The following is a 16,711-nucleotide window of genomic DNA, read 5'->3' as shown; positions in this document are numbered from 1 at the left end:
TTCTAAGTTCCTTGAGAGACAGAGAGCATTATGAGTCAGCCTCACTGAAAACTGAGCCAACCATAGCCATTCTGATCTGGATGGTGGCCCAGAACTGCTGACAGGAGTGGAACTAATCTGAGCCTGAGAATTGCACTGTGACTTCTGTCCTCCTCCTCTCTGTGGGGTGGGGGAGGGCGGGAAGAAAAGGCATTTTTTTTAAGAGTGTAAGAAGTGGGATTCTGGCACCTTAGGTGGGAAAAACCAGTGTGGAGACTTTCTCTGGAGAATGTTTTTGATCAGTAAGTGTTGTACACTGGATTTACTACTTCAGTCCCTAGAGGATTTCCAGACAGGGCCCAACCTGGGAGTTCCAGAGTTCTAATTAGCTACTAATTGGTTATTTAAGTAGTAATAGTTTGTCCAGTGTTCAGATCCTGAAATATAGTGAAGAAATTATTTTGCTTCCTAAGATCTTACTGGAAACCTAGGCTTACATGAAGCTTCGTGTTTATCAAGTACCTACTACTGTATTATGGAGGACCCTGAAATCTTATGATCCTCTTGCCCCTCAGAAATGGACTCAAATATCTCTCCTCTAATAGAACACGACCAAGACAAATGTTCTGGCTATAGCTGGTCTATAATTAAAATGACAGCCTTACAGCAAAGACTTATCTGCTAGATTCCCTAGAAAAATGAAATCAGATTTCCAAAGCCTAGCACTAGCAGAGCTCAGAGAAGTCACCTTCTTACTCTAACAAAGTAGGAAGGGCACCAGTAAGCACCCAGGGCTTTAACTTTGACCCACATTCTGCCCAGAGAAGGAAATCTGGGCTTCAGTGCAGGGATCTGGATCCTGGGCTCTGTCATGACTGTGACAGGGCTGGAGAAGAAATCCCCACCCCCACCCTCCCTTGACTCTGGGCCAGCCTCCTCCTTCATTGTGCACAACCTTGATCCAGGAGCAGACTGGCACCCTGGCCTTTGAAGCACTAGGACTTTGATCTCTGGAGCTGAATGAGCTGAATACACCTAGTGCCAAACCTGCTTTTGATAACCTCCTTTTTTTTTTTTTTTAATGCTTATTTATTTATTTTTGAGAGAGAGGGAAAGAGCATGAGTTGGGGGAGGGGCTGAGAGAGAGAGAGAGAGAGAGAGAGAGAGAGAGAGAGAGACTCTCAGGCAGGCTCCACTTTAGCAGCACAGAGTCCAGTGCAGGGCTTGAAGAAACCATGAGATCATGATCTGAGCTGAAATCAAGAGTTGGATGCTTAACTGACTGAGCCACCCAGGGGCCCTGGTAACCTCCTGTTTTTTCCCCCACTTAACAATGTATCATAGACATTTTTCCACTACAACACTTACAGATCTACTTTCTCCTTGGGGCTATATTGTTTTTATTGTATGGATATACAATAATTTATTTTGCCAATTCCCTTCTTATGAACATTTGGGTAATTTTTCTCTCCTTTAAACAACACAGTAAATATCCTGGTTGCTTTTTTTTATTATTTCCTTTGACTAAATTCCTTAAAATTGCTGGATCAGAAGTGATGCACATTTAAAATTTTAATATATATTACCAAATTACCCTGTAGAAAGATTATACTATTTTGGGGGCATCTAGGTGGCTCAGTTGGTTAAGTGTAGACTCTTATTTTGACTCAGGTCATGATCTCACAGTTCATGATTTTCAGCCCCGCATTGGGCTCTGCACTGACAGTGCACAGCCTACTTGGGATTCTCCCTCTCACTCTCTCTCTCTCAAAATAAATAAATAAACTGAAAGAAAGAAAGAAAGAAAGAAAGAAAGAAAGAAAGAAAGAAAGAAAGAAAGAAAGAAAAAGAAAGGAAGGAAGGATTGTACTGTTTTGCATTCCCATCAACAGTATATGAGTAGATCCCTTTTTCATATTGTCCCTAACACTGGGGCTTGATCTTTTTAATTTTATCAACCTCATGGGGAAAATGATTTGTATGGGGAAAATTATTTTTATTAGTATATTTGAATAACACTTTTATTGCCATTTTTCTTTTTTTCTATTGAGAACTACTTGTGAAGAACTTTGCATATTTTTTCAAAATATTTCTTTTTCTTAATTTTATAGCAATTCCTTACAAAGTAAGCTTTGAACTCTTTAATCATTAAATATTACAATCTTTTCCTACTTTGTTATTTGTCTTTTAATCTTGCTTATGCTGGTTTTGCTGTGCAATTTTCACTTTTATCTAGTGAAAACTGTCAATAGTTTCCTTTACACTTTCTAACTTTGGTTGTAAAGTTAAGAAAGGCCTTTTCTACCCCCAAAATTATACAAATATTCTTCTGTTTCTTCTTTTAGCATTCTGTTTGTTGTTTAATATTCAAACCTTTAAACCTTCTGAAATCTGCCTTTATGTATAGTATAAAGTAGGAGTTGAACTTTTTTTCTCAAATGGTTAGTCAATTATCCAGACGTTAAAAAAATTTTTTTCTAAATGTTTATTTATTTTGAGAGAGGGAGAGAGAGCATATGTGCACACACAAGGAAGTGAGGGGCAGAGAGAGAGGGAGAGTGAGAATCCCAAGCAGGCTCTGCACTGTCAGCACAGAGCCCAACATGGGGCTCAGTCTCACGAACCGTGAGCTCATGACATGAGCGAAGACCAAGAGTTGGACACTCAACCAACTGAGACACCCAGGTGCCCCTATCCAGACATTTTAATGTTATATATAAGTCTCTTTATGAATTGACCTTATCCTACCTCTGCAATTTCATCTCCCACTTTTCTGCCTGGAATTTTATGCCCCCTTCTTATCAAACCATAGATAATTTCTGGAATGTAACACCCTGCTTTATTCCTCCACAATTTGGCACATTAGTTTCTCTACCTAGAATACCCTTCCCCAGCTCCCTTTAATTCCCTGATCAACAACTGTTTATCCTTCCAGAATATTCCTGGCACATGGCAGGTATCATTAAATGCTGGTCAATTGAATGAATATATCAATCATTTCTACCCACTTTTAGCACAGAGTGGGTCTGTGGGTGATATGTGCAATGGAAGGATGTAAAATTGGGAAGTGAAGTTGACAGGGGAAATCCGCACTGCCATATGATTTAGGCTGTCAGCTTCCTGCTGTGGTTCTGCTCTTGCTTGCCAGACCTGCTCACATCACTCCTTCCTCTTCCCCTCCCTTTTCCAGCCCCAGACCAATAGGTTGCATTGGTTGGCATTCAGTTGGCTGCAGCCTTCTTTCCACTTCACTGCACATCAACCTTTGTGACTATGATTCCTGCCCTGATACAACCATAGCTCTATACTAACAGCTGCTGCTCTACAGAAAGGTGTGTTTGCACACATGTGTTAGTATGAGAGAAAGAGAGAGAGAGAGAGAGAGATGGAGACAGTGCAACCTTTCTGCAGAGTCCTCCTCCATTTGGGAGTCCTGCTGTCTCTCTCAGGTCTGGAGAGCAGTTTCAGCAGCTTTACTGGGTGAGGAGGGGCATGGTTTTCTTTAGCCTCCCTTGCAGCAATCTACTCTGAATACAAATAATCACTACCATTCACTAAGTCCCTACTATGCACTAACAGGTACTTTACATCCATTGTTTCATTTAATCCAAAAACATATCAGCAAGGTGGATATTAAAATCTCTATTTCAGGGGAGCCTGGGTGGCTCAGTCGGCTAAGTGTCCAACTCTTGATTTTGGCTCAGGTCATGATCTCAGTTTGTGAGTTTGAGCCCCATATCTGGCTCTGCACTGACAGCATGGAGCCTGCTTGGGATTCTCTCTCTCTCTCCCCCCACCATCTCACACTCTCTCTTTCTCTCAGAATAAATAAATAAACCTTAAAAAAAATTTCACAGATGAGAAATTTTCCCAAGGTCACACAGCTACTAAGGGGTACAGCAAGGATTTAAATACAGTTCTATCTAAACAACAACTGTCTTAAATGATTCACAACCAACCTAGTTGGGCAGCCTCAAGCCTAGAGGTTTAGGGCTGTGAGATTCTCAGCTCCCCAGCCTGATATTCTAGGAAGTCTACAACTACTATCCAGCTTCTTGAGTAGTACACTTCTGTGCACATTCCTCATTCATTGATTCAACAACCTTTGTTGAGCTCAGTCAAATGTACACTCTCTTTGAAAGTAGCCAAAAATTTTAATCCCATCTCCACCACTATGTTACCTTCAGCAAGCCACTAGACCTCTCGGACACTCAATATACTTCACTCTGAGGATGATAACACCAATGTTTTGGATTAGTCTGAGGATTAAATGAGATATTGAGATAAGAAGGCATCAATTACTTTTAAAATATTTATTAATCTGCTCTCTTAGCAAAGGCATGAGAGTCCACAGTACTCAAAGATATTGCTCCTGCAATTATTTTCTATTTCTCCTGAATTGTTAATTTTCCTCACTCAGCTGGATCAGTACATAACCTACTGTAATAGTGTATCTGCCAAATCAGGGGGGAAAATCCCACCCTTAACTTCATTACTCCTCCAACTACTGTCCCATTTTGCTAGAGCAAAGTTCCTGAAAGGGTTGCCTATATGCACTTTATCTACTTCCTCACCTCTAATTCTTTTCTTTTTAAAAGTTTTTTATTTGTTACTTATTTTTTAGAAAGACAGAGAGAGTGGCACAAGAACAGACACTCAGATCAATGGAACAGAATAGAGAACCTGGAAATGGACCCATAAACGTATGGCCAACTAATTTTTGACAAAGCAGGAAAGAATATCCAATGGAATAAAGACAGTCTCTTCAGCAAGTGGTGCTGGGAAAACTGGACAGCGACCTGCAGAAAAACGAACCCGGACCAGTTTCTTATACCATACACAAAAATAAACTCAAAATGGATGAAAGACCTAAATGTAAGACAGGAAGCCATCAAAATTCTTGAGGAGAAAGCAGGAAAAAACCTCTTTGATCTTGGCCACAGCAACTTCTTACTCAACTTGTCTCTGGAGGCAAGGGAAACAAAAGCAAAAATGAACTACTGGGACCTCATCAAAATAAAAAGCTTCTGCACAGTGAAGGAAACAATCAGCAAAACTAAAAGGCAACGGACAGAATGGGAGAAGATATTTGCAAACAACATATCAAATAAAGGGTTAGTATCCAAAATCTATTAAGAACTTATCAAACTCAACACCCAAAACACAAATAATCCAGTGAAGAAATGGGCAAAAGACATGAATAGACACTTCTCCAAGGAAGACATCCAGATGGCCAACCGACACATGAAAAAATGCTCAACTTCACTCATCATCAGGGAAATACAAATCAAAACCACAATGAGATATGACTAACATTAACAACTCAGGCAACAACAGATGTTGGCGAGGATGTGGAGAAAGAGGATCTCTTTTGCATTGTTGGTGGGAATGCAAGCTGGTGCAGCCACTGTGGAAAACAGTATGGAGGTTCCTCAAAAAACTAAAAATAGAACTACCTATGACCCAGAAATTGCACTATTAGGTATTTATCCAAGGGATACAGGTGTGCTGTTTCGAAGGGACACATGCACCCCCATGTTTATAGCAGCACTATCAACAATAGCCAAAGTATGGGAAGAACCCAAATGTCCATCAATGTATGAATGGATAAAAAAGATGTGGTATATATATACAATGGAGTACTACTTGGCAACCAAAAAGAATGAAATCTTGCCATTTGCAACTACATGGATGGAACTGGAGGGTATTATGCTAAGTGAAATTAGTCAGAGAAAGACAAATATCATATGACTTCACTCATATGAGTACTTTAAGACACAGAACAGATGAACACAAGGGAAGGGAAACAAAAATAATATGAAAATGGAGGGGGACAAAACATAAGAGACTCTTAAATATGGAGAACAAACTGAGGGTTGCTGGAGGGGTTGTGGGAGGGGGAATGGCTAAATAGGTAAGGGGCATTAAGGAATCTACTCCTGAAATCATTGTTGCACTATATGCTAACTAATTTGGATGTAAATTTAAAAAAGAGAGAGAGAGAGAGAGTGTGTGTGTGTGTGTGTGTGTGTGTGTGTGTGTGTGTGAGCAGGGGAAGGGCAGAGAGAGGGTAAGAACCTGAAGCAGACTCTGTGATGTTAGCGCAGATGTGGGACCTCGAACTCACGATACTGAGATCATGACCTGCACTGAAATCAAGGGTCAGATGCTTAACTGACTGAGCCATCCAGGTACCCTTCCAACTCTTTTCTTAATTCACTCTAATCAAGCTTTGTCTACAACTTCACTGCAGCTTCTATGTCAAGCTCTCCAATGGCTGCCATTATGCCAAATCCAATAGTCCAGCCTCAGTCTTCATCTTACACGACCTCTCAGCAGCATTTGTCCTAGTTAATCATTCTTTCCATGAAAAGATTTATTTGACTTCTGGAATTTATTTTTCTTTCATTTTATTGTTCATTCTTTTTCTGGGTCCTTGTCCCGACTTCTAAATTTTACAGGCCCTCCAGATCAGAGTCCTTGGTCCTCATTTCTCTTATGTCTCACTCACTTCCTAAGTAAGCTCATCTAATTTCAGGATTTTAGACATCATTTATACAGCCCTTACCTCACCACTGGGCTCCAGACTCATATATTCAATAAGTCTACTTGGATCTCCTCTTTTAATGTCTTACAGGCATTTCAAATTCAACTTGTCCAAAAATCATTCTTTTCTCCCTCCCACTCATGTACTGCTTTCCCAGTTTTCCCCCCTTACTAAAGGACACCAATATTTGCACAGTTGCTCAGGTCAAAATCCCAGGAGTCATTCTTTATTACTCTTTCCTTCATATTCCTTCCTCATCTACTCTATCCTGTCAGCTCTGTCTTTAATTTTTTTTGTAATGTTTATTATTTTTGAGAGAGAGAGAGAGAGACAGAGACCAAGCAGGTAAGGGGCAGAGAGAGAGGGAGGCACAGAATCCGAAGTAGGCTCCAGGCTCTGAGTTGCCAGCACAGAGCCCGAAGCGGGGCTCCAACTCACAGACTGCGAGATCATGACCTGAGTTGTAGTTGGCCGCCCAACCAACCGAGCCACCCAGGCGCCCCGAACTCTTTAAAATGTATCCTAGGGATGCCTGGCTGGCTCAGTCGGTAGACATGCAACTCTTGATCTTGGGGTTGTAAATTCAAGCCCCATGTTGCATGTAGAGATTATGTAAAAATAAAATCTTTAAAAAAATGTGTCCTGGGGTGCCTGGGTGGCTCAGTTGGTTGAGCATCCAGCTCTTGGTTTCAGCTTAGGTCATGATCTCATGGTCGTGAGATCGAGCCCCACATTGGGCTCTGTGCTGACAGTGTGGAGCCTGCTTGGGATTGGGATTCTCTTTCTCTCCCTCTCCCTTTGCCCCTCTTCTGCTCACATTCTCTCTCTCTCTCTCTCTCTCTCTCTCTCTCTCTCTCTCTCTCTCTCAAAAAAAAAAAAAATGTATCCTAGGGGTGCCTGGGTGGCTCAGTGGGTTGAGTTCTGACTTTGGCTCAGGTCATAATCTCATGGTTTGTGACTTTGAGCCCAGCATCAGGCTCTTTGCTGACAGCTCAGAGCCTGGAGCCTGCTTTGGATTCTGTGTCTCATTTTCTCTCTGCCCTTCCCCGACTTGTGCTTTGTCTCTCTGTCTCTCAAAAAAACAAAACAAAACAAAACAAAACAAAACAAAACAAAACAAAAGTATCCTGAATCTGGGGTACCTAGCTGGCTCAGTTGGTAGAGCATGTGACTCCTGATCTTGAGGTCATGAGTTTGAATGCCAAGTTGGGTGTAGAGGTTACTTAAAAATAAAATCTTTTTTTTTTTTTTTTACTAAAAATAAAATCTTTAATAAAAAAAAAGTATCCTCAATATGACTTCTTACCTCTGTATTGCTTCCATCTTTTTCTAAGTCACTACCACCTCAACTGTGGTTTACTCATAACTTCCTAACTATTCCTCACACAGCAGCCAAAAATGCAGGCTAGATGCCAGGGCAAGATCTTGCTTGGTTACTGTAGCCCCTGGCCTAAGCCTCAACTCAACTTTTGTTACAGAATCCTGACCCAGGGGAGCTTTACTAGCATCTACATATCCAAAAAGGATGGATGTATAAATTAGAAAATCAATATATTAATTCATCATGGAAAGATTACATTTCAAGGATTGCCATGTTCCTGCTGGCCCTCCAGAAGACTCTCTTCTTGGCATTAAGGAATATAGGAAGCAAAATATTACTAGGAACTTTGCTTTAATGAATATGGAATCAACTTGATGATCAATTTGATGTATATGGAATGTATGGATGTATATTCACTCTCGCTGAAGGAAAGCCAGATGGAATCTCAAGCCCCCAACCCCCCTTTCAGAGGTGCCCTTGCCCAGTTACTGCCTCCCTTCCATAGCAATTTCTAGCATCTCAATTCCTTTAATCATTGCCATGAGAATGATGCTAATTAAGTTGGCTCCCTAGGTATGCTCTGACAGATTACAGTTTGTTAGAGTTTTAGCAGAAGTTTGCTATCCTGATGGACTCCAAGGAGTGTTTCACCCTTTGACTTCAGAGGTGACAGAATCATCTGCCCACATGACCAATTTTTCCCCATCTAGAAGGTACTTCACTTTTCCAGTAATGAAGTGCCTAATTCAGACTTTTACTACACAGGCTTTGGCCTGCTGCTGCCTGATTTCTAACCATCACTCTATCTGTTTTGTATATACCCAATTAATCTTCCCAATGAACTCCTTTAATCATGTTTTTTTACTTCTGAGAAACCTTACTGTCTCTACAAAAGTCTAAACCACTTGGCTAAGCAATCAGTGTTCTACATGAACCTACTCTCCAGCTGAAGTGGCCCACCTGCTAAACATACCTTGGTTCTTCTTGCCAACATGCTTTTGCTAACTAGTGTTCTAGAAATGTTCCTTCCCTCAATTTCTACCTATCAAAATGATAGAAACTTCATGGGAAAATGCCATCTCTAAAGTAATAGCCTTCAACATTTTCTAATTTATGTCCTATGAGTCACTTCCTAAACACTCTTAGTCCTACTACTACATTTTTTAAATGTATTTTTCCCATATTCATCTACATGATTGAGAATAAACTGAATGTCTATGATTAAATCACATCACAAACTAATAAACAGAATAATAATTTTAGTAGTTCAGATTACAGAAACACAGTTAAAAACAGAAATACAAAAGAAATAACTTATAATATGCTGAAAGATAACAGTAGTTGTCTTTAGGGAGTGGGACAATTCTTTCACATATTTCAAAAGTTGCCATAATGGACATGTCCTAGTCCTTTTTTTTCTTTTTCTTTTTTTTTTTTTTAAGAAAAGAAATATTTAGATAGAAAGTGTCTTAGTTGGGGTATCTCGAAAGTCAGACCTTGAGACAAGGATTTGGCTACAGGTCATTTATTTGGGAGATGATTCCAGGAACCAGAAAGAAGGGAGGGGGAAATGAGATAGAAAAAAGGGAAAAATATACATATTAATCACTTAATACTATGGGCAATTGCGAACAATCCACCTAGAGATACCTCTAAAAAACTATGAAAACCACACCTCAGAATTATCCTAATGGAGACTGTGTTGGCTGAAGCATTTACCTAAAGATCCTTGTCCCTCAATTTTTTGAGGGTTTCCCCTAGAGACCTTAATGCCTCATACTTCCATGTTGCAGCTGCACATAGCCAAGCAGCCTTTTGTGGTTTGGAGAAAACCCTGAGGCAGCAAAGCAGAGAAACACTATAGTACATAATAGATACTGTGGGGTTATTCAACTCCACAGCTATCTCAAATCTGGCAGGTTGATGCATCACACACATCTCCTACAAGACAGAATAATTGTTGGGAAATTCTGTGCCCAACCTAGCTCACTTCTATTTCCAGTAGTTGGTACCTGTACAAATGCTTAGGAGTGTATGACTCCCATAGGTGTTACTCATGAGAACTACTGACCTACTAAGGCCTGACTCTAGTCACAGCTTCCTTATTACTTCTCCCATACTCCTTTGAGTGTCTGGACCTTAGGTGAATACATTTTCAGACGTTTATTGATTGAGCCCTCAGTAGGAGCCAAACATTATTCTTGGCACCAGGGTTACACAGATCAACAACCCACTAGGAGAGACAAAGTGGTGTCTTGGAAAAAGCATGGACTTTGAAGTCAAAGATGCAGGCTATGGTTCCATTTATTGTGTGACTCTGCACAAGTCATTTGGCCTCTTTTTTCAACTGAAAAAGGGAGATAATAATGGTTCCTACCCTGTGGCACCTGGATGGCTCAGTCAGTTGAGCGTCATACTCTTGATTTTGGCTTAGGTCATGATCCCAGGGTCATGGGATCTAGCCCTGTGTCAGGCTCCACACTGAGCATGGGAGCTTGCTTAAGATTCTCTCTCACTCATGTGCTCACTCTCTCTCTTTCTCAAAAAAAAAATAAATAAATAAAATAAAAGTCCCTACTCCTAAGATTGTTGTGAAGATTAAATGAGGTAATTTCTATGAAATATTCAGTACAGTGTCTGATGCGTATAGTAAGAGCCCAATAAATATTAGCTATTATTTTGCTATTTAAAATGATAGTTAGGGCATGTTTCCTAAACCAGTCTCTGGCATTGAAGAGGGTTCCCAGCTATGGATAAGACAAGATAGAGCACACAGTCATAGTCCACAGTAAAATCAGTGAAATATGGTACAGTGGAATCATGCACAGGTACAATGGCATGCTGGGGAGAGGAAGGGATTGGAGCTTGGATCTTGAAGGATGAAGAAGCAGACTGCAAGGTATAGCCCACAGGGTCTAGTGCCAGGCTTGTTCAGTAGGCTCTTGAATTGGACCACACGATCCAAGGGACTGAGACAGAAAATATTGTCCATTGTCTAGGAATGCCCATGGCCATTCCTAGAAGCTATGCAGGCAGGGATTCTGTCTTTTTTGGGAAAATCAGGTCTTATAAAGTTGGGATCATCCCTTTACTACAGAAAAGTTACCGTCCAGGGCACTTGGGTGGCTCAGTCAGTTGAGTGTCTGACTATAATTTCTGCTCAGGTCATGATCTCAGGGTTTGTGGAATCAAGCTCTGCATCAGACTCTGCACTGACAGCATGGAGCCTGCTTGTAATTCTCTCCTTCCCTCTCTGCCCCTCCTCCGTCAGTGCTTTCTCTCTCAAAATAAATAAATAAACATTAAAATAAAAAGAGGGGCATCTGGGTGGCTCAGTCAGTTAAGCATCCGACTTTTGATTTCAGTTCAGGTCATGATCTCACGCTTCGCTGTATGCTGACAGTGCAGAACCTGCTTGGTATTGTCTCTCTCTCTCTCTCTCTCTCTCTCTGTTCCTCTCCAACTTGTACGTGCTCTCTCTCTCTCAAAATAAATAAATAAACTTTAGGGGAGCCTGAGTGGCTCAGTTGGGTGAGCGTTCAACTTCGGCTCAGGTCATGATCTCACAGTTCATGATTTCAAGCCCTGCATTGAGTTCTGTGCTGACAGCTCAGAGCCTGGAGCCTGCTTCGGATTCTGTGTCTCCCTCTCTCTGCCCCTTCCCCACTCATGCTCTGTCTCTCTCTGTCTCTCAAAGGTGAATAAACATTAAAAAAATTTTTAAATAAACTTTTTAAAAAATTAACAATTAAAAAAAATAAAAACAAAACTTAACATCCTGCATTGAGGGCTGGTTTCTGAGTTGTCCAGGGGTTAAAAATGATTCTACCCTTTAGAGACATTTATGGACTGGAAAGGATCAGGTTTTCCTTAAATGTGCTCCTGCCCTCTACTATAGTATCACTAGGAGGTCAGCTCACGAAGGCAAGATCTTGTTCAAGGTATTCTCAGCACACTAGCAGAATATCTAGTACACGGCAGGAATTCAGTAAGTATTAGTTGAATGAAGGACACTCTATTGGATGGAAAGACACTCAGTTGTTAACTCCTACAGGTAAGTCTGGATTATGAACTCCTTCTTCCAGAGGCAAGTTTCTTACTGACAATGATAAGGAGTCTGGAGAGGGTCTGAGAAGTCCTTCCTGCTAAGAGCCAGGCGAGACTATATGGACAAGCACCTTGCCTCACATTCCTTTCAGCTAGGTAAGGCATATAGGCCTCCTTCCTTGGTCTCCTGTTTGTGAATTTACGGGGTGGCTACTTTATTGTCCTGATTTGCATAAGGGAATCTGTTATGGGAACCTGAACTTTGTTCTTGGTTTCTGCTCTGACAGCCCAATCTAGAGTAAGCAGGAAGTGCCAGCAAGTAAAATACCAGGATAGCCCCAAGACAGACTCAGAGACTTGGGAAGAGGGTGTTTCCTTACTTATCCCTCTGACCTGACCACATTCCTCTCAGATTCTAGAAACTTTTGCCAAATGCTTAAGTGCTCAGTGAGGCAGGGTTGAGACCTTGTTCCTCCCACCCAGTAATCCAGAGAAGGGCATGCCCTCCTTCTACTTAGGGCCCTTCTCACTTTCCAGCTCTTCACCAGTTTCAGCCTCTTCTCCTTACATTCCATAAGGCTGTATCTGTGCAAACACCTCTGGGTCTGCATTCTACCTGTTCCACATTAGTCCCTCTGGGCTGTGAACCATGAAGCCAGAGGATAAATCTGGTCCATTTTTTTTGTTCATCTTTTTGCCTAGCAAAAGGACTAGGTGCTATGATCTGAATGTTTGTGTTCACCCAAAATTTATATGTTGAAATCCTACTGCCCAATGTGATGGTATCAGTACATGGCACTTTTGGGAGGTGCTTAAGTCATGAGGATAGAACCATCACGAATTGGATTAATGCCTTATTAAAGAGGCTCCAGAGAAATCTCTTGCCCCTTCTGTCATGTGAAGATACAGTAAGTCTGTTACCTGGAAGAGAGCCCTTACTTGATCATGCTGGCACCCTGATCTTGGACTTCCAGACTCCAAAACTGTGAGCAATAAAGTTTTGTTGTTCATAGACTACACAGTATGTGGATTCTGTTATAGCAGTCCAAATGGACTAAGATACTAGGGCTTAATAAATGCCCTGTGAGCAATAAAGTTTTGTTGTTCATAGACTACATAGTATGTGGATTCTGTTACAGCAGTCTAAATGGACTAAGATACTAGGGCTTAATAAATGCTCAATAAATGTTAGCCAAAAACCTGATCCCATTATTCTCTCCCCTTTCTTATCTCCAGTCTCTTCTTCTGGACACTTCCCGTTAGCACATGTTCATGTTCAAATTTCCCACGTAATGAAAAACTCTCTCTCCATCTGCTTTTCTCTCAAGTCACTGACTTATCACTTTCTTTCTCTTTATATTCTTGAGAAATCTGTTCACTGATTCTCCACATCTTCATTTCCTGTTCACTCCTAAATCCAGACCATCTGGCTCAGGATTAACTATTTCACTGAGCCAGATCTCCACGAGGTCACCAATGACATTCATATCAACCAAATCCAAAAGTTTCTGTTGTGGAGATTAGACAGCATGAATGTAGAGAGTAGGACAAATAATGGATGATCAATAAAATGGTAATTGTTCTTATTTGTCTTAGTTTCTCTAACATTAAACTTACTTTTTGTTCTTCTTTTTAAATCATTTTTTCCCCTTACTCCTCTCTCTCTCCCCATTATAAAGTTAATATGGTTTTGGAGTGCCTGGATGCAACTCTTGATCTTGGGGTTGTGAATTCAAGCCTCACATTGGGTGCAGGTGCAGAGATTACTTAAAAATAAAATATATTTTAAAAAATAACACTTTTTTTTTTTTTAATCTTAGCCTGTTTCTCTAGAAAACCAGAGCTCAGGACAAAGTTTATATGCTGAGGCTTTATTGGGAACTTCAGTAATTCATTCTCAGGGCAATAGGGATGAGGGAAAAACAGAAATGAGGCAAAGAAGGGGAGCCTGGGTGGCTCAGTCAGTTTAAGCTTCCAACTTCAGCTCTGGTCATGATCTCAAGGGTTTATAGGTTTGAGCCCCACATCAGGCTCCGTGCTGACAGTGAGGAGCCTGCTTGGGATTCTTTGTCTCCCTCCCTCTCTCTCAAAGACAGACAAATAAACTTTAAAAAACAAAAACAAAAACATAAATGAGGCAAAGAAGGGAAAGAAACCAAAAGGTGGTGTGCTACAGAGCTTGCTATTGCTTTATAAAAAGACACAGCTAATTGGTCAGTTATAGAGGTCTGAGAAGCTATATGAAGCCACTATATGGTGTCCAGGAACTATTTATTGGGTAAAGGAAAAGCAAACTATCTGTTGACTCTTTCCTTCTATCTCTCATTGGTCAATTTCTTTATACCCTATGAGACATTAACTCCCCTGCACTCCCTGATCCTCAGGGAAGCCTGAGGAGACTGATCCCAATCCCCACATCAAGTGCTCCTGCTTACTCTGAAAGTGGTGTAAGTGGCAAAATTCTCAGCGGGTCTACTTAAGTCATAACTGAGTGAGTGCCATAGCTTCTATGGCTCCCACTACAACAGGTGCAAAAGAGAGGGTGTTTGACCCATGCACTTGGGGATGTGAGACAGACCACTGCATCAGGAGATGAGCAATAGTAGTGACTAGGGTGCTCCACTGAATAAGTGGAGAACCTGGGAGCAAGTGGGTCCAAGTGAATCTGCAGAGTTACTAAACTAAATCCAATACAATAGTTCAAAATCTTGATATAGAAGAAAAACAAAATAACCTATACTTCCACTAATCAAATACAACTGTTATAATTAGTTTTGTGTGTTTCCATCTACTTTCCTTACACATATAGGGTTTGGTGGTTTTTTTTTTTTTTAATTTTTAATGTTTATTTATTTTGAGAGAAAGAGAGACAGCACGTGAGCAGAGAGGGGCAGACAGAATCCAAAGTAGGCTCCAGGCTCCAATCTGTCAGCCCAGAGTTTGATGCAGGGCTCAAACTCATGAACTATGAGATCATGACCTGAGCAGAAGTTGGATGCTTAACCAACTGAACTACCCAGGCACCCCTAGGTTTTCTTGTTGTTTTTTTTAATATGAAAGGTTTCTCTTTTAAATTGAAATACAACACAATATGGAAAAATGTACATACCAAATATATAACTTAAATTTTCACAAATTTTACATATCCTTTAAAAAAACTTTTTGTAAAATGTTTTTGAGAGACAGAGTGTGACTGGGGGAGGAGCAGAGAGAGAGGGAGACACAGAATACAAAGAAGGCTCCAGGCTCTGAGCTGTCAGCACAAAGACCGATGCAGGGCTCAAACTCAGGAACCGTGAGATTATGACCTGAGCTGAAGTGGACACTTAACTTACTGAGCCACCCAGTCACCCCAGAAATTTTACATATCCTTATAAGTCAAATCAAGAAACAGATCATACCTATCACTCCACAAGCTTCCCCTCTTTCCCACTTCTAGTCACTGTATGTCCAAGGGTTACCACTATCCTGACTTCTAACAACTCTAAATTTTATTGTTTTTTGTACTTTATAGAATTGGTTGGAATTAATAGTCTTTCATGTCTGTTTTATTCCACTCAGCAGTAAGTTTGAGAAATTTATTCATGCTGTTGAATATAGCAGAAGTTAATTCTTTTTCACTCCTGCATCACTCCCAGAATTCCTATTTACCTCTTTTTTTGAAACTGACTTCTTCTTTCATGCCATGGTATTATCTTATGACTCAGTTTATATGGGAGGCTCCAGGCAGTTTCCGATCTTGAGAGAGTTCCCAGAAGTTACTTCTGTGGAGAAGGTGGTAGCTGAGATGGAAGGCGAGATGTGCACAACCATTTTGCCTCCATGAGGAAAGCAACTTCAGGATGAAGAGAGATTGGAGAGTGGAGAGAAAAAACAGAAGGAAAGGGGTCCCGGTGACTTTGTCGAACTGCTGAATCAAACCAAACCTAATCCTACCTACATGAGTCCATACATCTCCTTCATTGTTGAAGCCAGCTTAAATTAGGTTTTCTGTTAAGAGCAACAGAGAGGCAGAACTTATCCATACGTAAGGGAAGTAAATTTTGCCAATATAGAAGAGGACCATTTGGGGACCATTTGTAGAGTTCCCTGTGATATACTTACTCTTCTTCCTGCAGTGTCTGATACTATTTTTACTCATTTGTGTCTGTTAGGGTTCTTTGGTTGCAAGCAACAAAAACTGTCTCTAACCAAAGACAAAGAAAGGTGTTTTGTTTTGTTTTGTTTTGTTTTGTTTTGTTTTGTTTTTGAAGGCTATAGGAGTACTTGCAAAACCAAAGGGAAGGTACAGCATGGAATTGGCAGGAACCAGGTGGCTTCAGGAGGTCCTATTAGCAGAGATTGCTCGACAGCCATGGCAGGGTGCTAGTGAAATGCATTTCATGATGAAAGGCATGAAATCCAGGTGATTACTCTTTTGGTGACTGTATTAATAATTAAGACTCAAGGAAGGAATAGCCAATTGGCATATTTTGGGATATTCACACACATGTTAGCTAGGGGAGGGCAAGTACTTGAATTAATGACTGTTGAATTGGATCCAATGAGGAGGAAGAAATTCTCCAAAAGAGGGAGGAATGGGCACTGGGAAGCCAAAAACAATAATTCCCACTATCCCTCCTGCCTGAACCACTCATTTCCCTTGGATTCTGAGACAACTTATTCACTTGGTCTCCTCTCAGTCTACCTCTCAGGCTGTTCTCTGCCTCCTTGTTTTTACAATGGGGCAAGGCACCCTAGAAGTTGACAGAGGCTTATCCTTTGTAAGATGGGAAAAGGATGGTTGTGAAAGGGGCAGTGTGTTCTTGAGCCAATCT

This window comes from Lynx rufus, unplaced genomic scaffold (genome assembly GCF_022079265.1).
Source record: "Lynx rufus isolate CCGP_SWC_20201006 ecotype Redwood Valley unplaced genomic scaffold, mLynRuf1.p SCAF_2, whole genome shotgun sequence".
In the NCBI taxonomy this organism is placed as follows: Eukaryota; Metazoa; Chordata; class Mammalia; order Carnivora; family Felidae; genus Lynx; species Lynx rufus.
The sequence above is the reverse complement of the archived record's forward strand: the minus strand, read 5'-3'. Positions refer to the sequence as shown.